The 23,783-nt window shown below is 38.2% G+C and overlaps 1 long non-coding RNA gene across 1 annotated transcript in view; it reads right to left on the bottom strand.

Moving 5' to 3' along the window:
• LOC129397431 (uncharacterized) overlaps nt 1-23,027 on the bottom strand; it is a 34,765-nt gene extending 11,738 nt beyond the window's left edge. The window contains exon 1 of the long non-coding RNA XR_008624850.2: nt 2,104-23,027. This is a non-coding gene — a long non-coding RNA (uncharacterized LOC129397431). The remainder of the gene's footprint in view (nt 1-2,103) is intronic.
• Between the last annotated feature and the right edge of the window lie 756 nt (nt 23,028-23,783).

The following is a 23,783-nucleotide window of genomic DNA, read 5'->3' as shown; positions in this document are numbered from 1 at the left end:
TCTTAGTCTACAAAGGCTTTTAAAAAGTCAAATCTCAGATTTCCTGTTAGAAGTTCCAGTAAAGCAAACTTAAAAGGAGCCTTTATGGTTAATCACCATTCTTGCTGCACTTATGTAAATAATCAGGTCATGTTTAATGAGACTGATTTATTATGCAAACAAATTAGTTTTACTACAATTATCTTTGGCAGACATGCGGGTGACTATAGAGAGAAAAATGTTTCAGTAGAAAATCCTAGTGTACTATGTGTAACATAGTGTACTATCTGTAACAAGATTAGATTATCAGATCTAGCACTATTCATTGTCTTTGAGGTTTTGTTAAACTAAACTGGATCCTGAATTTCTGTAGTTGCCTTGAATATCTGACTACAACTCTCCAAGCTAGCATTTCCAATTGTCTCCCACCTTTCTGACTTAAAACCGTTAACAGCTAAGACTGCCCTTTTCCTAAAGTTCTGAAAGCTAAAGCTGGATGACTTGATATAAATTTCAGATAAATCACCACAAAAGCTCAAATACAGACAACCTTGATGTCTGTTGCTGTGTGGGCCACTCAGAAAGTTCACTAGAACATGCTATGATATCACCAGAGATAGTCAAACCACAAAGCAGGAAAACCCATTAGATTTAAACTGCCATCCTCATTCCACCATCTAAGAGGCTTTGAGATCAAATCTAGAACTCTCCGCATGACTGCCTTATGGACTCAGAAGCTGATTTATCATTCTTTTCCAGTGATTAACCTTTAGTTTTTTTGTGTCCATAGAATGACTCTACTTAAATACTTGTTTGCTTGCACCATACAGAGGCCTAACTTTGATGGGAACCCACCTGCAACACTGCCACCTGAAATAACACACAACTTTCTAACTCAGTTGACCTGAGTTTAACTGAACCCAGGACTAAGAGACTGGCTCCATAAGATATGGGGCTGCGAATTCAGCTTTTAATATGTGAAACTTTCCAAAAATAAAGTTCAAAGGGAGGACTGTAAGTGACTAGAATATGCCACTTTGGCATAAGGATTATTTTGAGCTGAAGACAAGTGGGAAAAAGCAGATATAAGAAGAGTTCTCTGCTCTTCCACTATTTGCCTAAAAGCAGGACATAAATTCACCAATGTGTCTGTCCCTCCTCCCCTTTCTACCAGGAAGGACAGCCCCTTACCAGCCTGGGGATCAGCACCAGAGGAACCTAGGTAATGAGCTTTATTAACTAGTCTGTATCTACCATTTATTTGCCTTTCTATAATTTGCCACCCTTAGAGACTCAAAGTTTTTTTCCTTTGTCTTGTCATTTCTCTAAATTTGCTATTGTTTGTTGAAGATGCTACATAAGCTGGAATTCAAAGCCACCTCTGAGATATACTCATTTTTGTGAGTATCTCCCACATATACATAAGGTACACATGTTATTAAACTTTATTTGTTTAAAATGAACACAGCCACAGACTGGATGGAACTATTTGCAGAATACATATCTGATAAATGACATGTATCCAAAATATACAAAAAACTCTTCAAACTCACAATAAGTAAACAACCAACCCAACTTTAAAATGGACAAAATAGCTGTATAGATGGCAAATTCACCAAAGAAGATATGCAAATAGCAAATAAGATCTAAAATAGGAAAATAAGCCTATGAAAACATGCTCAATATTATATGCCATTAAAGCATTGAAAATTAAAACAAGATACTTCTACACACCTATTAGAACGGCTAAAATCTGAAACACTGAGAACACCAAATGCTGGTGAGCATGTGGAGCAATTGGAACCCTCATTCACTGTTCAGGAGAATGTAAAATTGTATAGCACTTTGGAAGATAACTGTGGTAGTTTCTTACAAAGCTAAACATAGGCTTACCATATGATAGAGAAATTCTGCTCCTAGGCATTTACCCAAATGAACTGAAAATGTGCGTTTACAAGAAAACCTCCATAAGAATGTTTATAGCAGCTTTATTCATAATTACCAGAAGTTAGAGGCAACCAAGATGTTCTTCAATGGGTGAATGTATAAACAAACTATGGTACATCTATACAATAGCATATTTCTCAGTGATGAAAAGAAATGAGACCATATGCAGTGACTCACATCTGTAATCCCAGAACTTTGGGAGGCCAAGGCAGGATGATTGCTTGAACCCAGGAGTTTGAGACCACCCCTGGCAACATAGTGAGACCACCTGTCTCTATTAAAAAAGAAAAGAAAAAAGAGAAATGAAGTATCAAGCCATGAAAAGACATGAAGGAATGTATATTGCTAAGTGAAAAATAGCAGTCTGAGAAAGCTACATCCTGTATGATCTCAACTATATGACAGGCTGGGTGAGGTGAAACTTAGAAACTGTAAAAATTCACTGATTGCCAAGATTTTAGGGTAGGGGGAGAGATGAATAGGTGGAGCACAGGTCATTTTTAGGGAAAAGAAAGTCTTCTGTATGATACTGTAATGGTGGATATATGACATTCCCACATTTGTCAAAACCCATAGAACTATACAACACAAAGAGTGAATCCTAATGTAAACTATGGATTTTGGTTAATAATTATGTATCAATATTGATTAGTTAATTATAATATTATGTGCAACCCTAATACAAGATGTTAATAACAGAAGAAACTAGGGGTGGGGCAGGGAGGGAATGGGGGTTTATGGAAACTCTACTTTCTTTTTTATTATTATTTTAAAATTAATTTTTAATTTTTGTGGTGCATGGTAGGTGTATATTTATGGAATACATGAGATATTTTGATACAGACATTCAATGTATAAAAATCAAATTAGGGTAAATATGGTATCCATCACCTTAAGTATTTATCCTTTTGTTGTTTTACAAACAATGCAATTTTACCATTTTAGATATTCTGAAATGTACCATAAATTATTGTTGACTATAGTTGCTCTGTTTTGCTATCAAATGCTAGATCTTATTCATCCTAACTATATTTTTATATCCATTAACCATCCCCAGGTTGAATAGGAGGGATGAGAGAAGGCACCCTTGTCTTATGCCAGCTATCAAGAGAAATGCTTCCAGCTTTTGCCCATTCAGTACAATGTTGTCTCTGCGAGGTTTTGGTATCAGGGTGATGCTGGCCTCATAGAATGTATTGGGGAGGAATCCCTTCTCTTCAAATTTTTGGAATAGTTTCAGTAGGAATGGTACTAGTTCTTCTTTGTACATCTGGTAGAATTTGGCTGGGAATCCATCAGGTACTAGGCTTTTTTTGGTTGATAGGGTATTTATTACTGATGCAATTTCAGAGCTAGATATTGGTCATTCAGGGAATCAACTTCTTCCTGGTTCAGTCTTGGGAGGGTGTATGTGTCCAGAAATGGATCCATCTCTTTTAGGTTTTCTAGTTGGTGTGCATAGAGGTGTTCATAGTAGTTTCTGATGGTTATTTTTTATTTCTATGGGGTCAGTGGTAATGTTTCCTTCATCATTTCTAATTGTGTTTATTTGCATCTTCTCTATTTTCTTCATTAGTCTAGCTAGCAGCCTATCTTATTTTTTTTCAAAAAACCAACTCTTGCATTAGTTGAACTTTTGAATGAATTCTCTTCTTTTTCAGAGATGCCAGTAATTCATAGATTAGACCTCTTTACATAATTCCATACTTCTCAGAGGTTTTGTTCATTTCTTTTTATTCTTTTCTTAAATTTTATTTTTTTTGACTGTCTTATTTCAGAGAGCCTACCTTCAAGTTCTGAGATCATGTTTTGTGTCTTGATTTCCTTCAGGTTAAGCTATGAATTTCCTTCTTAACACTGCCTTAGCTGTGCCTCAGATATTCTGGTATGTTGTATCTTTGTTCTCATTAGTTTCAAAGAACGTATTGATTTCTGCCTTAATTTCATTATTTACCCAAAAGTCATTCAGGAGCATGTTGTTTCATTTCCATGTAATTGCATGGTTTTGAGTGATTCTTAGTCTTGACTTCTATTTTTATTGCAGTGTTGTCTGAGAGTGTGTTTGGTATGATGTTTGTTCTTTTGCATTTCTGAGGATTGTTTTATGTTCAATTATGTGGTTGATTTTATAGCATGTGACATGTGGTGATGAGAAGAATTTATACTCTGTTGTTTTTTGTTGGAGAGTTCCGTAGAGGTCTGTCAGTTCCATTTGGTCCAATGTTGAGTTCAGGTCCTGAATATCTTTGTTAATTTTCTGCCTCAATGATCTGTCTAATACTGTCAGTAGAGTGTTGAAGTCTCCCACTATTATTGTGTGGAAGTCTATATCTTTTTGTAGGTCTCTAAGAACTTGCTTCATGAATCTGGGTACTCCTGTGTTGGGTGCATACATATTTAGGATAGTTAGGTCTTCTTGTTGAATTGAACTCTTTAGCATTATGTAACGCCCTTTGTCTTTTTCGATCTTTGTTGGTTTGTAGTCTGTTTTGTCTGAAATTAGGATTGCAACTCCTGCTTTTTTCTGTATTCTGTTTGCTTAGTAAATTTTTCCCCATCCCTTCATTTTGAACCTATGGGTGTCATTACGTGTCCAATGGGTCTCTCAAAGACAGCATACCATTGGGTCTTACTTTTTTATCCAGCTTACTGCTCTGTGTCTTTTAAGTGGGGCATTTAGCACATTTACATTTAAGGTTAGTATTAATATGTGTGGATTTGATCCTGTCGTGTTGTTAGCTGGTTATTATGCTGGATTATTCATGTGGTTGCTTTATAGTGCCACTGGTCTGCGTATTTAAATGTGTTTCTGTATTAGCTGGTAGCACTATTTCCTTTCAATATTTAGTGATCCCTTCAAGATCTCTTGAAAGGCAGGTCCCTCGACATTTGCTTATCTGAAAAGGATCGTATTTCTCCTTTGCTTAGGAAGCTTAGTTTGGCTAGATATGAAATTCCTGGTTGAATATATTTTATCTTTAAGAATATTGAATATAGGCCCCTAATCTCTTCTGGTTTATAGGGTTTCAGCTGAAAGGTCTACTGTCAGCCTGATGGGGTTTCCTTTGTAGGTGACTTACCCTTTCTCTCTAGCTGCCTTCAACATTCTTTCTTTCATTTCAACCTTGGAAAATCTGACAACTATGTGTCTTGGGGATGATCTTCTTGTGTAAAATCTTGCAGGAGTTCTTGTATTTTCTGAATTTGACTGTTGGCCTCTCTAGCAAGGTTGGGGAAGTTTTCATGGAAGATATCCTAAAATATGTTTTCCAAGTTGCTTGCTTTCTCACCCTGTCTTTCAGAGATGCCAGTGATTAATAGATTTGGCCTCTTTACATAATTTCATACTTCTTGGAGGTTTTGAACATCCATTTTTATTCTTTAATTTTATTTATTTTTGTCTGACTGCCTTATTTCAGAGACCCAGTTTTCAAGTTCTGAGATTCTTTCCTCAGCTTGGTTTGTTCTGCTGTTAATACTTGTAACTGCATTGTGAAATTCTTGTATTTGTGTTATTCAGCTGTGTCAGATTCATTAGGTTCTTTTTTATACCAGCTATTTTGTCCTTCAGCTCCTGTATTATTTTATTGTGATTCTTAGTTTCCTTGGATTGGGTTTTGCCATTCTCCTGATTCTCGATGATCTTCATTCCTATCCATATTCTGAATTCTATTTCTATCATTTCAGCCAGCTTGGCTTGGTCAAGAACTTTTGTTGGCAAACTGGTGCAGTTGTTTGAAGGACATATGACACTCTGGCCATGAGAGTTACTGGAGTTCTTGTGTTGGTTCTTTCTCATCTCTGCATGTGGATGTTCCTTTAACTGCAGTGTAGATTGAGTCAATAGACCTCTTTTCTGTATGTTTTCACAGAGCCAAGACTTTGTGCAGATTCTTTATTTGAAGCTGACTTCTTGTCTTTGGTTTCAGAGTGGGGTATGTAAGCGAGGTATTTGGGGTGTTGAAGTTTTGGGTTGTGATCCAGTAGGTGGCACTTACATGTATTGGTCAGTTGATAGACTCTTGCTCAGTTGTATGGCTCCCCGAAAAACCTCCAAGAAGTATGAATTATGTAAAGAGGCCAAATCTGTGAATCACAACTGCACTCCTCATTGTTTCCTCACAGTTGCAGCCATGTTCTCTCTCAATGCTCTGAAAGGGTGGGTCCCTCTCCCCCTTAAATGCTGGCTGTAGATCACAGCTTGGCACTCCTGGGCTGCCCACTGAAGCTCTGGGGCAATTTCAGTGTTTATGCTCCCCAACTTGGAGTTGCAGTGTTCCCCAACTTGGAGGCAGCAGAGGAAGGATTCTTAGTAGCAGTTATGGCCAAGGGTATTTTGCTTGTCTCCTGGGGGCTCCACCCAGAAATATGTAGGTCAGCAGTTGCTCAGTGCAATCAGCCCAGGATGGAAGGTCTGTGCTGTGGGCCCACGCTGGAGACTTCCTGTCTGGTGATGAGCAGGGAGGTTGGATGAGTCCTGTAGGAGACAGACTGGCCTCCTCTTCTTGGGTCTACTGCAGCTTGTTGGAGTTGTGGATAAGGCCTTAGGGTCTTTGCTCCTTTGTTAGTACGAGGGTAGCAAGGGCAGTTCCACTGCAGAAGCAGTGACAGAGAGGCTTTCATTTTCCCTGGGGGCTTTGTTCAGGGAGTTGCAGGGCTGCTACTGGCTTGATAGCTCTGGTGGTGGATGGCTGGAGGCCAAGGCCTGGAGGACCTGCCCAGTGAGGAGATATGGAAATGGGGATCCACATAACCATCTGACCACTTTTTTATAGGGCTGCTGCAGTGTGCTGGGAGCCCACTCCAGTCCCTAGTCACCTTGGATTTTCCAGTACCTGGAGGTATCAACAGTGAAGGCTGTGAAACAGCAAATATGGTGGCCTGCCCCTCCCTCTGGGAGCTTTGTCCCAGGGAGGTACAGACCTATTGCCAGCCTGAATGTACCTGTAGGATGTGGCTGGAGACTCCAGTTGGGAGTTCCCACCCAGTGAGGAGAAACAGGATTGGGGACCCACTTTAAAAAGCAGTCTGGTCACATTTTTGTAGGGCAGCTGTGCTATGCTTGGGGTCTGCTACTGCCCCTGGTCACCTCAGATTCTCCTAAGCCTGAAGGCCAGAATGGTTAAGTAACCCAAACAGGAAAGATGGCAGCCTGGCCCTCCCTTTGGGAACTGCATTCCAGGGAGGCTTTAAATCTCTGTCAGCTGGAGAGCACTGGTGAGGGTAGCTGGAGACCTTGGTTGGGAGGTCCCACTTAGTGAGGAGGAATGGGATTGGACACCTGCTTTAAAAAGCAGTCTGGCCATGTTTTTGCAGAGCAGCTATGCTCTGCTGGGGGACCACTTTCATCCCCCAGGTGGCCGGGACTCTCTAAACCCTGAAGGCTGGAATGGCTAATTGTCCAAAGAGCAAAGATGGCAGCCCACCTCTCCCTCTGGGAGCTCCATCCCAGGGAGGTTTTAAATCTCTATCAGCCAGAAACCACCAGTAGGGGTGGCTCAAGACCCTGGTTGGAGGTCCTGCCCAGTGAGGAAGAATGGGATTGGGACACGTTTAAAAAAGCAATCTGGCCATGTTTTTGTAGCACAGCTATGCTGTGCTGGGGGACCACTTCAGCCTCCAGTTGGCTTGGACTCTCCAAAGCCCAAAGGCTGCAACCACTAAGTTGGCCAAATGGCAAAGATGGCAGGCCACCCCTCCCTGCTAGGAGCTCTGTCTCAGTGAAGTGCAACACTGCTATCAGTGGCTGGTTGGAGTTCCAATTTAATGGGTCTTCTCCTATGAGGTACCTGCAGACTATGCTGCTCAGCCCTGTGAATTCAACCATTTTCCTAGGGATGTGTACAGGGGTCTAACCTCTCACTTTGCTGACATTGCAGTTACTTTTGCTGTGAATCCTGGAAAGCCCAGGTATCCAAGGCTCCCAGATCTGTTCATGTGCCTGAGTGGCTGCTCTGCCAAGACTCCACATAGCTCTTTGTGTCAGACTGAAGGCCCTGGTGGAGTGAGTTCAACCCAAGGGTTGTAAAGATCCATGGGAGAAGTGTGGGTTCCCAGGGTTGCACATTCACTCACTGCTTTCCTGAGTTGGGGAGGGTCCCCTGGCTCAGTATCTCTCCCAGGTGGGCCATCATCCTGCCTTGCTCCATGGGTTGAGTTGTTTCGTTGATTAGTCCTGATGCATATACCTGGATGTTTTAGTTGAAGGTGCTGTATTTATTTGCCTGTTCCATTCTTCTCTGTATTAGTTTGTTTTCATGCTGCTGATAAAGACATATCCAAGACTGGGAAGAAAAAGAGATTTAATTGGATTTACAGTTCCACATGGCTGGGGAGGCCTCAGAATCATGGAGGGAGGCAAAAGGCACTTCTTACATGGAGGTGGCAAGAGAAAAATGAGGAGGAAGCAAAAGCAGAAGCCTCTGATAAACCCATCAATTCTCATGAGACTTATTCACTATCACGAGAAAAGCATAGGAAAGATTGGCTCCTGTGATTCAATTACTTCCCCCTGGGTTCCTCCCACAACACGTGGGAATTCTGGGAGATACAATTCAAGTTGAAATTTGAATAAGGACACAGCCAAACCATATCACTCTCCATGAGAGCCACACACACCAGCTGCTTCTAGTCAGCCATCTTGAAAACCCCCTTGTAGTTTTCAAAGTAGAGATCTTTCACTTCTTTGGTCAAGTTAATTCTTAAGTATTTCATTTTATTTGTAGCTATTGTAAGTGAGATTAGTTTCCTGATTTCTTTTTCAGATGGTTTACTTTTGGCATATAGAACTGCTACTAATTTTTATATGTTGATTTTGTATCCTGCAACTTTACTGAATTTGCTTATCAGTTCTAATAGTTTCTTGGTGGAGTCTTTAGGTCTTTCCAAATATAAGATCATACCATCTGCAAACAAGAATAATTTATTATTCTTGTTTCCATCCCTTTCCAATTTGGATGTCCTTTATTTCTTTATCTTTTCTAATTGCTGTAGCTAGGACATCCAGTACTATGTTGAATAACAGTGGTGACAGTTGGCAACCTTGTTATGTTCCAGATCTCAGAGGAAAGGCTTTCAGTTTTTCCCCCTTCAGTATGACACTAGCTGTGAGTCTGTCATATGTGGCTTTTGTTGTGTTGAGTTATGTTTGTTCTATATTCAGAAGGTTTTTAGCTTCTTAATTTTTTTATCATCTTGATTTCTTCATTGACCTACTGTTCATTCAAGTGCATTAATTTCCATGTGTTTGTATATTTTCCAAAATTGCTCTTGTTATTAATTTCTAGTTTAATGATCATTTGGTTTTTGTCCTTCATGCTGTTGATAAGATGTATCACATTGATTAATTTGCATTTTTTGAACCATTCTTGCATCCCTGGGATAAATCCCATTTGGTCACAAAAAATGATCTTTTAAATGTATTCTTAAATTCAGTTTGCTAGTACTTGGTTAAGGATTTTTGCATCAATGTTCATTAGGGATATCGGCCCGTAGTTTTCTCTTTTTGATGTGTCTTTGTCTGATTTTGGTATCAGGGTAATACTAGCCTCATAGAATAAGTTTGTAAGTATTTACTCCTCACCTATTTTTTTGGAATAGTTTGAATAGAACTTCTATTCATTCTTCTTTAAATGTTTGGTAAAATTCAGCAGAAAACCCATCAGGGCCCAGGCTTTCCTTTGCTGGGAGACTTTATTACAGCTTTGATCTTGTTACTTGTTATTGCTCTGTTCGGGTTTTGAATTTTTTCATAGTTAAATCTTGGTAGGCTGTAGTGTTAAGGAATTTATCCATTTCTTCTAGGTTTTTCCAATATATTGGTTTTTCCAATTTATTAGAGGCTACTGCTCCCAATATACACTTGAATAACCAGTAGCCTCTAATAATCCTCCTAATTTCTGTGGTATTAGTTTTAATGTCCCTTTTTTAATTTCTATTTTTATTTATTTAGATCTTCTCTCTCTCTTTTTTTAAGTCTGGCTAAAGGTTTGACTTTCTCTTTTCAAAACACCAACTTTACATTTTGTGGATCTTTTGTATTCTTTGTTTCCATTTTATTTAGTTCTGTTTTTATCTTTTTTAATATTTTCCCTACTAATTCTGAGTTTCGTTTGCTCTTGCTTTTCTAGTTCTTTAAGATAAATCATTTTTTTATTTGAAGTTTTCCTACTTTTTTGATGTAGGCACTTATAGCTACCAACCTTCCACTTAGTACTGCTTTTCCTATATCCTACAGGTTTTGGTATATTATGTTTCCATTATTATTTGTTTCAATAAATTTTTAAATTTTCTTCTTAATTTCTTCATTGACCTACTGGTCATTCAAGTGTATATTGTTTAATTTCTGTGTGTTTGTATAGTTTCCAAAATTCCTCTTGTTATTGATTTCTAGTTTAATTCCATTGTGGTCAGAGAATATACTTGATATAATTTCAATATTTTTTTATGTTTAAAGACTGGTTTAGTGGCCTAACATATAGCCTATCATTAATAATGATCCATGTGCTTAGAAGAATGTTTATTTTGCAGCCATGGGATGAAATGTTCTGTAGATGTTTATTAGGTCCATTTGGCCTAATAAGATTAAGTCTGATGTTCCTCTTTTCATTTTCTGTCTGGTTGGTCTGTCCAATGCTGAAAGTGGAGTGTTGAACTCTCCAGCTATTATTGTATTGAAGTCTATATCTCTCTTTATCTATAACGATATTTGCTTTATATTTCTAGGTGCTCCAATATTGGGTGCATATGTATTTTCAATTGTTATATCCTCTTGCTGAATTGACCCTTTTATCATTTTATAATTACCTTCTTGGTCTCTTTTTATAGTTTTTGTCTTGAAATTATTTTGTCTGACGTAAGTCTAGCTACTCCTTCTCTTTTTTGGTTTTCACTTGCATGGTATATCTTTTTCCATCACTTTATAGCCAGTCTATGTATGTTTTTATAGGTAAAATGTGTTTCTTGTAGGTGACATATTCTAGGTCTTGGGTTTTTTTTCTTTTTTTTTTTTAAATCAGTTCAGCCACTCTATGTCTTCTGATTGGAGAGTTTAGTCCAGTTACATTCAATGTTATTATTGATAAGAATTTATTACTGCCATCTTGTTATTTGTTTTCTGGTTTGTGGCCTGCTCTTCCTTCTTTCCTTTCTCCCTGTCTTCCTTTTACTGAAGGTAATTTTCTCTGGTGGTATGCAATGATACTTGCAAATATCTCATAATCCATTATTTTAAACTAATGACAACTCAACACTAATTACATAAACAACAAAAAGAACTAACAAGGCAAGAGCATACTAATGAAAACTCTTTAACTTCATCCCCCAACTTTTTAACTTTTTGTTGTTTCTATTTACATCTTTTTGTACTGTCTATGTCTTAAAAAGTTATTTGACATGGTTTGGATTTATGTCCCTGCCCAATTTCATGTCAAATTGTAATCCCCAATGTTGGAGGAGGGGCCTGGTGGGAGGTGATTAGATCATCCGGGCAGACTTCCCCATTTGGTGCTGTTCTTGTGATAGAGTTCTCACGAGATCTGGTTGTTTAAAGTGTATGGCACCTCCCCCACTCTCTCTTCCTCTTGATCCAAAACCTGTGGAACTGTGAGCCAATTAAACCTCTTTTTCTTTGTAAATTACCCAGTCTCAGGCATTTCTTTAGAGCCGTGTAAGAATGGACTAATACATTATTTTAGTTATTATTTTTGATCAGTTTATCTTTTAGTCTTTCTATTGAAGATATGAGTAGTTTACACACTGCAATTACAGTCATAACACTCTGTGTTTTTCTGTGTATTTACTACTACCAGTGAGTTTTGTACCTTCAGAGATTTATTGTTCATTAACATCCTCTTCTTTTGGACTGAAGAACTTTAGCATTTCTTGTAGGACAGGCCTGGTGATGATGAAATCCTGCATCTTTTGTTTGTCTGGGAAAGTCTTCATTTCTCCTTCATGTTTGAAAGATATTTTTGCTGGATATACTATTCTGGAATAAAAGTTATTTTCCTTCAGCCCTTTAAATATGTCATGCTACTTTCTGCTGGCCTATAAGGTTTTTGCTGAGAAGTCTGCTACCAGACACATATTGGAGCTCCATTGTATATTATCTGTTTCTTTTCTCTTGTAGCTTTTAGGTTTTTTTTTTTTTTTACTCTTTTCTCCCCTCTTTTCAAGCAGAAGAAAGAAGTCTCTCCCAGAGCTGCCAGCTGCACTGCTTGTGTTTGGAGGAGGATGGCACAGGCATTCCCTTGGCTGCCTTGGCCGGTGTCTCACTAGGTCTCCTGCCCCCCAAGTCCATTGGCTCTGAGCCCAACACAGCACCAGGACTTGTCCAGTAATTGCAGTTCTTGAAGCCTAGACTGACTTTCAAATTTATTTAGGACCCATAGCACTTTAGCCCATGGTGGCAAGACTTGCCAGAACTCAGGTTCCAAACACTGGGATGGATGATTTGCCTCTGGCATAGCTGGTCTAAATACTCTCTGTGTGGGCACCAGCAGATTTCTGCCCAGTATGACTTTCTACTGTGACAGGGAAGCACTAAGTTTCAATGCAAAGATCCCACAATTATGGTGCTTTCCCTTCCCCAAGTGCAGATTTCCTCTCTGCATCATGTGGTCACTGCCAGGGGATGGGAGAAGGGTGGCATCAGCAGTTCAAGACTTTCTTTCCTACCCTCTTCAGTTCCTCTTTCACTAATACGAAGTCAAACCAATTACTGTGCTCACTTACCTAATGTTTCATTCTTATGAAGGTGCTTTTTTGTGTGGATAGTTGTTAAGTTTGGTGTTCCTCTAGGGAGGACAATCAATGCAGGCTTCTGTTCAGCTATCTTGCTCTGGCTGTCTTGGAAACTCTACTTTCTGTGCCATTTTTCTTTAAAAAAATTATTTTTAGTTTCAATAGCTTTAGTAGTACAAGTTATTTTTGGTTACAAGGTTGAATTATATAGTGGTGAAGTCTGTGATTTTAGTGTACTCATCACCCAAATGGTGTATATTATACCCACTAGATGGTTATTCATCCCTTAGTCCTCTCCCACCCTATCCCCTTCTGAGACTCCAATGTCCATTATACTACTCTGTATGCCTTTGCGTACCCATAGCTTAGGTCCCACTTATAAGTGAGAACACATGGTATTTTATTTTCCATTCCTGAGTTACTTCACTTAGGATAATCGCCCCCCGTTCTATCCAAGTTGCACAAAAGACACTATTTTGTTCTTTTTAATGCCTGAGTAGTAGTATTCCATTATATATCTATATCTGGATCATCTATCTGTCCCTCTCTCTATCTATTTATCCATATATATCTCACATTTTCTTTATCCACTCATGGATGGGTATTTAGGTTGATTCTGTATCTTTGCAATTGTGAATTGGGTCATGATAAACATATGAGTGTAGGTGTCTTTTTTATATAATGACTTCTTTTCCTTTGGATAGATACCCAGTAGTGGGTTGTTTGGATCTATGTATTTAATAAATAGAACAATTGAGTATTTCTTTTGGCCTAGAGCATAAAATAGTTGCTGAGACACAAAGAGACCCAAGAAAGTTGAGGAACCTCTGATATAGCTTCATGAAGGGCCAAAAATTTTGACAGAAAAGAAACTTTATACTCAACATTGTAGGCCAGATATTTGTTTTTGGGTAATGCAATATAGTGAACAAAAACAAGAAGGAGGAAGAGGAGCGGGAAGGGAAAGGAGGAAGTAGTAGAATAAGAATGGCCATTAACTGAGCACTTACCTAAGTGCCAGGCTTTGTGCTAAACATTTTACCTACAATAATATTTTTCAATATAAGGCCTGTGCCATCATAGTACATATTGGATTTTCTCTGTTCTCGTTGGTAAAACAGCCATTACCCAAAGCAACCTTGGCAGCCCTGTGCCTCTTCCTGCCAGGCACCCCCTGGACTTCCCTACAAAATAGCAACTTAGTGAGCCAAGCAGGGGACCTTTATGACCTTGCTCCAGCACTATGGCTGATATTTGTTATGCTTAACTATTGCTTGGCCTTCCTAATGTTAAATATTTAGCATTCCACCCTTGTTCAGTCCTCACAGCAACACCTTTGGGGATGCCGATTCCAATGGCCCAAAATATATCTTGACCTTGCAGCCAGTTTATATTTTTCTTGATGTGAGAGATAACCCTAAATATAAGGAGATCTTTCTCTGAAGTTTGATCAGCTGACACAAATTTCCCAATTTTCAAGGACACTACCTAATATTTTATTCGAATTAAGAAAATCAACAAATATATATTTTGCAAGAGGCAAATCTGTGTGTGTGTGTGTAATGTAATGTAATGCCTAGAGCAATCACTTTAAAAAGCTGCATAAAGAGATGTACTCACAAACACTATAGATAAAACAAAATAGAATTCTAAAAAAAAAAAAGTTGACATAACCCACAGGAAGGCAGAAAAAGACAAATAGAACATGCAGAAAAAAAATAAAATGGCAGACATAAGTCCTAACATATCAGAATTACATTAAAAGTCAATGGGGCAGGCCGGGCGCAGTGGCTCACGCCTGTAATCCCAGAACTTTGGGAGGCCGAGGCGGGCAGGAGTTAAGACCAGCCTGACCAACATGGTAAAACCCCGTCTCTACTAAAAATACAAAAATTAGCCAGGCGTGGTAGTGGATGTCTGTAATCCCAGCTACTCAGGAGGCTGAGGCAGGAGAATCACTTGAACCTGGGAGGCAGAGGTTGCAGTGAGCCGAGATCGTGCCACTGCACTCCAGCCTGGGTGACAGAGTGAGACACTGTCTCAAAAAAAAAAAAAAAGAAGAAAAAAAAAAGTCAATGGGGCTGGGTGCAGTGGCTCACTCCTGTGATACCACCACTTTGGGAGGCCGAAGTGGGAGGATCACTTGAGGTCAGGGGTTCAAGAACAGCCTGGGAAACATAGCAAGACCTTAACTCTATGAAAGAATAAAAAAAATTAGCCAGGTATGGTGGTGTGTGCCTGTAACCCCAGCTACTCAGGAGGCTGAGGCAGAAAAATTTTTTGAGCCCAGGAGTTCTAGGTTACAGTGAGCTATGATCACATGACTGCACTCCAGCCTGCACTCCAGACCCTGTCTCCAAAAAAAAAAAAAAAAAAAAAAGCCAATGGGTTAACTACCCCATAATAACAAGCTAAACAAGAAAAGTTACATGATCATATTAATCAAAGCAGAAACAAATTTGACAAAATTTAACACTCATTCATGATAATAAAAAAAACTTTCAGGAAAACAGGAATAGAAGGGAACTGCTTCAAATTGATAAAGATCATCTACTAAAAACATACAGCTATTAATAAACTTAATGTTTATAGATGTTGGTGGGGATGGTAAAAGGGGAATTATTATACACTGCTGGTGGGAATGTAAATTAGTACAACCTTTATGGAAAACAGTATGAAGATTTATAAAGAACTGAAAGTAGATCTACCATTTGATCCAGCAAAACCAAGATGGTGACAAGAGTAACCTCTTGTTGTCCTCACTGCTACACTCTCACCAGTGCCATGACAGTTTACAAATGCCATGACAGTATCAGGAAGTTACCCTATATGGTCTGAAAAAGGGAACCATGGATAATCCACCCTTTGTTTAGCATATAATAAAGAAATAAGCCTGGGTGCAGTGGCTCACGCCTGTAATCCCAGCACTTTAGGAGGCCGTGGCGGGTTGATCATGAGGTCAGGAGATCGAGACCATCCCGGCCAACATGGTGAAACCCCGTCTCTACTAAAATACAAAAAAAAAAAAAAATTAGCCAGGCGTGGTGGTGGGCGCCTGTAGTCCCAGCTACTCGGGAGGCTGAAGCAGGAGAATGGCATGAACTCAGGAGGTGGAGGTTGCAATGAGCCGAGATTGCACCACTGCACTCCAGCCTGGGCAACAGAGAGAGACTCTGACTCAAAAAGAGAAAGAAAGAAAGGAAGGAAGGAATGAAAGAACCATAAAAATGGGCACCCAGGAGCCCTCGGGGCTGCAATGTCTATGGTGTAGCCATTCTTTTATTCCTCTACTTTCTTAATAAACTTGTTTTCACTTTATGTACTCACTCTGAATTCTTTCTTTCTTGAGACCCAGGAACCCTCTCTTGGGGTCTGGCTTGGGACCCCTTTCTGGGTAACATCTTTCTGGCAACGATGAAGGGACGAAACTGAGGAGATCCCCCAGGAAACAGACTGCAGCACTGATTGGTTGACTTTGGGTAAGTGGTGGTGAGGCAGGAAAATAGGGTCTGGAGACAAGGAACATAAGGCTGATTCACACTTCAGCTATGACAGGAAATAACCTCTCCATGAGGCATACACCAAATAAATGACTTTGTAACTTTACTTCATCCTCTCCATTTATATAGGGCATACCCGAAGAAACCAATGATATCTTCTAGGGATACCTTTTTTGTTGCTGTTGAGACAGGGTCTTGCTCTGCCACCCTAGGCTGGAGTGCAGTGGCTCACTGCAACCTCTGCCTCCCAGGCTTGAGTGACCCTCCCACCTCAACCTCTCAAGTAGCTGGGACTACAGGTACACATCACCACACCTGGATAATTGTTGAATTTTTTTTGTAAAGGCAGGTTTTTTTTTGTTTTTTTTTTTCATGTTGCCCAGGCTGGTCAATTCCTTTTAGACCTACACTTGGAGTAGTGTGATGTTGGCTAATCTATTTTGGAGGAAAACCACTGTTTTTGATAGAATTAAGGAATTCTAGAATGCAAAGAAATTTTTAGGTAACCTAGGGCTTGCTCCTAGGATTTTCTCCTTATTTTGCTGATGAGGAGAGGTAGATAGCATGTAGTTGGATCCTGTTTTTTCATCCAATGTTATAATTTTTCACTTCTGATTAAAGGGTTTACTCCATTTATATTTAATGTTGGACTTATATGGTTTATATTTAATGGTTGGATTTATAGCTGTCATTTGACTGTGTTCTACATGTCTCATGTTTTTGGTTGCTGTATTGCTTCTTTACAGCCTCCGTTTGTGTTAAATATGTATTTTATAATTGCACCATTTTACTTTGTTGGTGTTTTAGCACTAGTCTTTTGAGTAATATTCTTAGTGGTTGCTCTAGGAATTGCAATATACATGCTCATTTGAAACAATCTAGCTTTGATTAATACTAACTTTAGTATATAGAAACTTTGTTCCAATATAGCATCATTTTCTCTCCCCTCCTTTGTATTATTGTAATAGAAATTATATTTATATATGTTATAATGCCAAAATAAACTTATATGATTACTGTTTTTATCCAATTGTCTTTTAACTCCATTTAGAGAAGAAAAAAGTAAAAAGTATATTTATACTATTTCTTATATTTATCTATATAATTACCTTTATTGATGCTATTTCTTTGTAGTGATTCAAGTACTATCTTCCAGTTTCATTCCTTTTCAGTCTGAATGATTTTCTTTAGAATTTATTTAAAACAACAACAACAACAACAAAATAAAAACTAGAATCTTGCTCTGTCGCCTAAGCTGGAGTGCAGTGGCGCAGTCTTGGCTCACTGCAATCTTTGCCTCCCAGGTTCAAGCTATTCTCCTGTAGCTGGGATTAAAGGCACGCACTAGCACACCCTGATAATTTTTGTATTTTTAGTAGAGATCGGGTTTCACCATAGTGGCCAGGCTGGTCTGGAACTCCTGACCTCAAGCAATCTGCCCACCTCAGCCTCCCAAAGTGCTGGGATTACAGGCATGAGCCACCGCACCCAGCTAGAATTTCTCATAGGACAGGTATGCTAGTGACAAACTATCTTAATCTTTCTTTATCTGGTAATGCCTTTATTTTGCTTTCAATTTTGAAGAATAGTTTTTCTGGATATATAATTCTTGGTGGTCAGTTTCTTCTTTTTCTTTCAGTACTTTGAATATGTCAATTTATTGACTTCTGAGCTCCATTATTTCTGATAAGAAGCAAGTTGTTAATCTTACTATTTCTCATATGTGAATAATTATTTTTTATTTTTGCTACTTCTAAGATTTTCTCTTTTTATTTGACTTTTGATGGTTTGACTATGATATGTCTAGGTGTGGATCTCTTTATGTTTAGGCTACTTGGAGTTCTTTAAACTTTTTGGATGTGTAGATTAATGTTTTCCAGCAAACTTGGGACATTTTCAGCTACTATATCTTCAGTAGTTTATTTTTCTTCTTTCTCCCTTCTCTCCTTTTGGAACTTCTATTTTGCATATGTTGGCATGCCAGTTGTTTTTCATTGTTTCTGACACTCTGTTACTTTTTTAAAGTTCTTTCGTTTGTTTCTTTAGACTGGATAACGTCTATTGACCTATCTTCAAGTTCACTGATTCCGTTTTTCAGCCTAAACTTGCTGTTGAACCTTCTATTAAGTTTTGTATTTGTTACTGTACTTTTTAATTCCATAGTTTCTCTTTTGTTCTTTAATTTCTGTCTTTCTTTTGATATTGTCTGTCTAATGAGGCATTGTTTTCATACTTGTTTTAAATTATTTAAAAGTGGTTTTCTTTAATTTTCCAAACACATTTATAATAAGCTGATTTAAAAGTTTTCTCTGTTAAGTATGCTCTTCAGATAGTATGGGCCACAGTCTCCTGTTTCTTTGCATGTGTTGTACTTTTTTGTCAAAAATTATACATTTTAGATTTTTTTTTTTTTTTTTGCTAAACACCAGAGTATTTTAATGACTCTGAAATTTTATTACCCCACCCACACCAGGGTTTGTTGTTGTCTGTTTAGCAATTTACATAGGCTAGTTCTATAGAGTCCCTGCAGTATGCTGCCACAGAAATCTATGCTCACTTTTTAAAAAATTCTTGTTTCTATTTTTAAGCCTAACTTCCTAAGGGTTCCCCTGTGTTTACATACTTCAGGGGTCAGACAATGATTGGTTAGAAGGTTTTCTTAAACGACTTGAATAAGTAAATCTTCCGCAACTGGCTGAGAGAAGCTGTTTATGAGTTTCCACATGCCTTCAAAGTTCAGGCAGTTTATAAATTTGCCTTAGGTTTCATTGCCTGCTTACACTGAGCTCCAAGGTCAGTAAGAGATGAATAAGTAACTTGGGCCCCTGTTGGTATTTCCTGAACATGCATGCAGCCTTGAACATGCACACAACCTTCTAAATTCCCAGGAACATTACAGACATATTATAGAGCTTATCAAAGTCCCTTGTGGCTCTCTTGTTTCTCAGGTAACCCTATAAAATATTTGCTAGTCTCTTGGTGCCTCAACCTATATTGCAGCCCTAAGCAGTTGCAATGCTGACTTTGAGCAGATTGCTTCTAATTGCTATTCTTTTCATGAATATCCAGAGATAGAGCTTTTTTGAGGTTCTCCAAGTCAGATCAGTTCCTTCCAGCAGACACAAGTCCTCAAGACTACCTTATCACAAAGCTGACACTCAGAGAGGGAAAAAGATGGAAAATATAAAAAAGAACATAAGAAACATAAGGAATAACATGAACAAATCTAACTTTCATGTAATTGGAGTTCCAAAAGGAGAGCAGAGAGAGAAAGACAGAATAGGGAAGAGATGATCTTTGAAAAGTTAATGGCTAAAATTTTCCCAAAACTAATGAAAGACATAAAGCCACTGAGGCATGAATTCCTGAAAATCCCAAGCAGGATGAATATAAAGAAAGTCACATCTTGGCACATTACAGTAACACTAATAAAAACCAAGGTCAAAGAAAAAAATTTATAACAGCCTGAGGGGGAGAAATATTACCTTCAGTTTTTAATTGATTTGGTGCTGACTTTCAATAAAATGGTGGCAGTGAGAATATAAGTAGTGAAAAAAGTAACCGGTAATCTAGAATTACAGACCCAGAAAATACACCCAGCAAAAACATCCTACAAAAATGAAGGAGAAATGAAAATGTTGTCAGAATAACAAGAACAGAGAATACTTCCTAAGCAGAATTACACTAAAATTACTATAAAAGGTAGTTATTCAGGCAGAAGGAAAATAATTTCAGATAAAAGCCTAGAAATTCAGTAAGGAGTGAAAGACAATAGAAAGAGTAATTGTATGGATTAATCTAAATGAATATTGAGGATATGCAACACTAATATATTGTCTTGTGGGGTGTAAAATATGTTTAGGATTACAATACATGAAAACAATAAAACAAAAGGTAGAAGAGACTAAATGGAATTATAATGTTCTAAAATCTGAGCATTGCTAGGGAAGAGGTTAAATTAATCATGTATATTTACTATAAGAAGTTCAGGATGTATGTAACAACCCAAGGGTAATCACTTAATTAAAAAAAGAATATATAATAGAAAAAGTTAATAGTGGGGTAATGAAACTAAATATTTGATTAATCCAAAAAGAAGGCATAAAAGAAAAGTAGGGCCAGACATGGTGGCTCATGCCTGTAATCCTAGCACTTTGGGAGGCCGAGGGGGGTGGATCACTTGAGGTCAGGAGTTTGAGATCAGCCTGACCAACATAGTGAAACCCCGTCTCTACTAAAAATACAAAAATTAGCCGGGCATGGTGGCACATGTCTGTAATCCCAGCTACTTGGGAGGCTGAGGCAGGACAATTGCATGAACCCAAGACGTGGAGGTTGCAGTGAGCCGAGATCACACCACTGCACTCCAGCCTGGGTGACATAGCAAGACTCTGTCTCAAAAAAAAAAAAAAAAAAAAAAAAAAAAAAAAACCAGAAAAGTAAAAGGAATATAAAAGAGGTTAAGTAGAAAACAAATAATAAGATGGTAGATAAAACCTAAATATTATCAATAATTCTACTAAATTTAAACAGACTAAATATTCCAGGTGGAAGACTAAGATAACCTGAATTTTTTTTTTTTTTTAGACGAAGTTTTGCTCTTGTTGCCCAGGCTGGAGTGCAGTGGTGCAATCTCAGCTCACTGCAACCTCCACCTCCCAGGTTCAAGCAATTCTCTTGTCTCAGCCTCCCGAGTAGCTGGGATTACAGGCATCTGCCATCATGCCCAGCTAATTTTTTGTATTTTTAGTAGAGACAGGATTTCACCATGTTGGTCAGGCTAGTCTCGAACTCCTCCTGACCTCAGGTGATCCACTTGCCTCAGCCTCCCAAAGTGCTGGGTTTACAGGTGTGAGCCACTGCACCTGGCCGATAGCCTGAATTTTTAAAAAAGAAAACCTACATGGTGCCTACGAGAGACCACACCTTGAAGATAAAATTACAGAAATATGTAAAGTAAAATGATGGAAAAAGATATCCCATAAAAGTGTAAAGGAAAATGGGTTCAGCTACATTAATATGAGATAAAGTAAATTTTAGGTAAGAAGCTTTGTAGAGATAAAGAGGGGTATGATATAATGATAAAGGATTAATTTGCCGTATATCATATAGCAATTTAAAATCTATATGTACCTACAATATAGCCTCAAAATATATAAAGCAAATTTGACAGAAATAGACAAATCTTCAATTATATTAGGAGACATTTGCTCTAGTTGACATATAGAACATGGCACACAACAAAATACATACTTTATTTTTTTTTTTTTTGAGAGGAGGACTTGCTCTATTGCATGGGCTGGAGTGTAGTAGTGCAATTATAGCTCACTGCAGCCTTGAGCTGCTGGGCTCGAGCTATCCTCCCACCTCAGCCTCTCAAGTAGCTGGGATTACAAGTGTGAGTCACCATACCTGGCAAAATACATATTCTTTTTTTCAAGTATACATGCAATATTTACATAAATTTATCTGGATAGAATACTAAATCATAGGCCAGATGCAGTGGCTCATGGCTGTAATCCCAGCTTTTTGGGAAGCCAAGGTGGAAAGATCACTTGAGCTCAGGAGTTGGAGACCAGCCTATTCAAGATAGTGAGACCTGGTATCTACAAAAAAAATTAAAAAAATTAGTTAGGTATGTTGACACACACCTGTGGTCCTAGCTACTTGAAAGGTTGAGGTGGGAGGATTGCTTGAGCCCAGGGAAATTGAGGCTGCAGTGAGCCATGATTGCACCACTGCACTCCAGCCTGGGCAACAGAGCAAGACCTTGTCTAACAAAAAAAAAAAAAAAAGAAGAAGAAGAAGAAGAAAGGACTATAAAACAAATTTGTTGCCTCAAAAAATTTCATAGGATTGTATTTCCAACAGAATGTGTTCTCTGATCACAGTAGAATTAAGGTAGGTATTAATAAAAAAAGAATAATTTAGAACATCTTTGATATTCTTAGAAATTAAGCAATGCAGTTCTAAATAACCCATAGATAAAGAGGAAATGAAAAGTAAATTAGGAATCCTTTAAAACTGTTGGGTGGATCACTTGAGGTCAGGAGTTCGAGACTCAGCCTAGCCAACATGGTGAAACCCCGCCTCTACTAAAAATACAAAAATTAGCTGGGCATAGTGGTGGGTGCCTGTAATCCCAACTACTTGGGAGGCTGAGGCAGAAGAATTGTTTGAACCTGGGAGGCAGAGGTTGCAGTGAGCCAAGATCGAGCCACTGCACTGCAGCCTGGGCAACACAGTGAGATTCCATCTCAAAAACAAACAAACAAACTGGATTATATTTAAAAATTGCATTGTAATGAAAATGCAACATGTCAAAATGAATAGGATCCTGCAGTTGAGCAAAGGAAATGAAACACTACAATATACCTGTGATACAAGGTAGAAAATTATGAATGTCTTCACCAAATAACAAATAGAGCTCTACTGAGGTTTAGAGGTAGGAGCAGGTGTATCCCAGAGGTGGACTACAAAAGGCCTCATAGAGGTGGTGACATTTAAATGAGGTTTTAAACAAATATGATGTAAAGTTGGAGCTATAGAATAGAGGTAAGAAGAAAAATGTCTAATAGGTTGCAGCTCAAGTTGTGATCACAGAAAAATTAATCAAATTTTAAAAATTAATTGCCTAAGTACACATACTATAAAAAGAATAAAGGCTGAAAAATCAACCCATCTTAAGAAATTAGAAAGAGAAAAGCAAGTTTGAAAGACTCAATATTGGAAAAGATCTATTCTATAGATGTAATGCAATCCTAATTGAGATCTCAACAAATCTGTGTGTATATGTGTTGCATATATGCAACTTGACAAGGGCCATAGCACAGATAAGGCTAGATAGGTAGGTAGGGGCCAGGGCAGATAGGGCATTGTTGATCTTATTACGGAGTTGGAAGTTTATCCTTAAAGTAGGGAGCAATGAAGGGTTGTTACGCAGATGAGCTATATATTAAAATATATCACATTGATAACAGCTTTAAGAAAAAATAGATTAAGCATAAAAGGTTGTTGTAAAAATCTAGAGATATAATGGTGATTTTGATAGTGGCAATAGGAAAGGATAGAAGTGGACAGATTTGAAACCTATTTCGTAGGTAGGTTTCAAGACTTGTTACTAGAGTCAATGAATAATGCCTATGTTCCTAATTTGGAAAATGGGTAGACGGTATTGAATTTTGAACCATATAATCGTACTCTTGTGATATTCTCCTGCCGTTCCAGGCAGCCCAGAAAGAGCAATAGAAATAATATAGATTTGTGTAGTGGTACAGATTAGCAGAAATGATGAAAGTCAAGAAAGGGGAAAATTTTGAGGTAGTAGCAAACAAAGAGCTAAAATAATTGACCATGGTGTCCAGGTTAGTTTCAAGACAAATGAAACCATACTGGAATGTAATCTGAGAGAAGTGAGACATATCAATTGAAGATTACAATAAAAACAAACAGTGAGTTCGATTAAGAGGAAGGAGAAAAGTAAACATGCAGAAGATTAATATTAGAGAAGATTTTTTAAATGGAGATCTTGCAGGTAGCATTTTTCAAGGCATATTTAAGTGTGACATATAGCTTAGTCTGAGGATGATTGAGTTATCTTAGGTAAAATGGAGG

Source organism: Pan paniscus, chromosome 2, assembly GCF_029289425.2.
Source record: "Pan paniscus chromosome 2, NHGRI_mPanPan1-v2.0_pri, whole genome shotgun sequence".
Taxonomy (NCBI): Eukaryota; Metazoa; Chordata; class Mammalia; order Primates; family Hominidae; genus Pan; species Pan paniscus.
The sequence above is the reverse complement of the archived record's forward strand: the minus strand, read 5'-3'. Positions and strand labels throughout refer to the sequence as shown.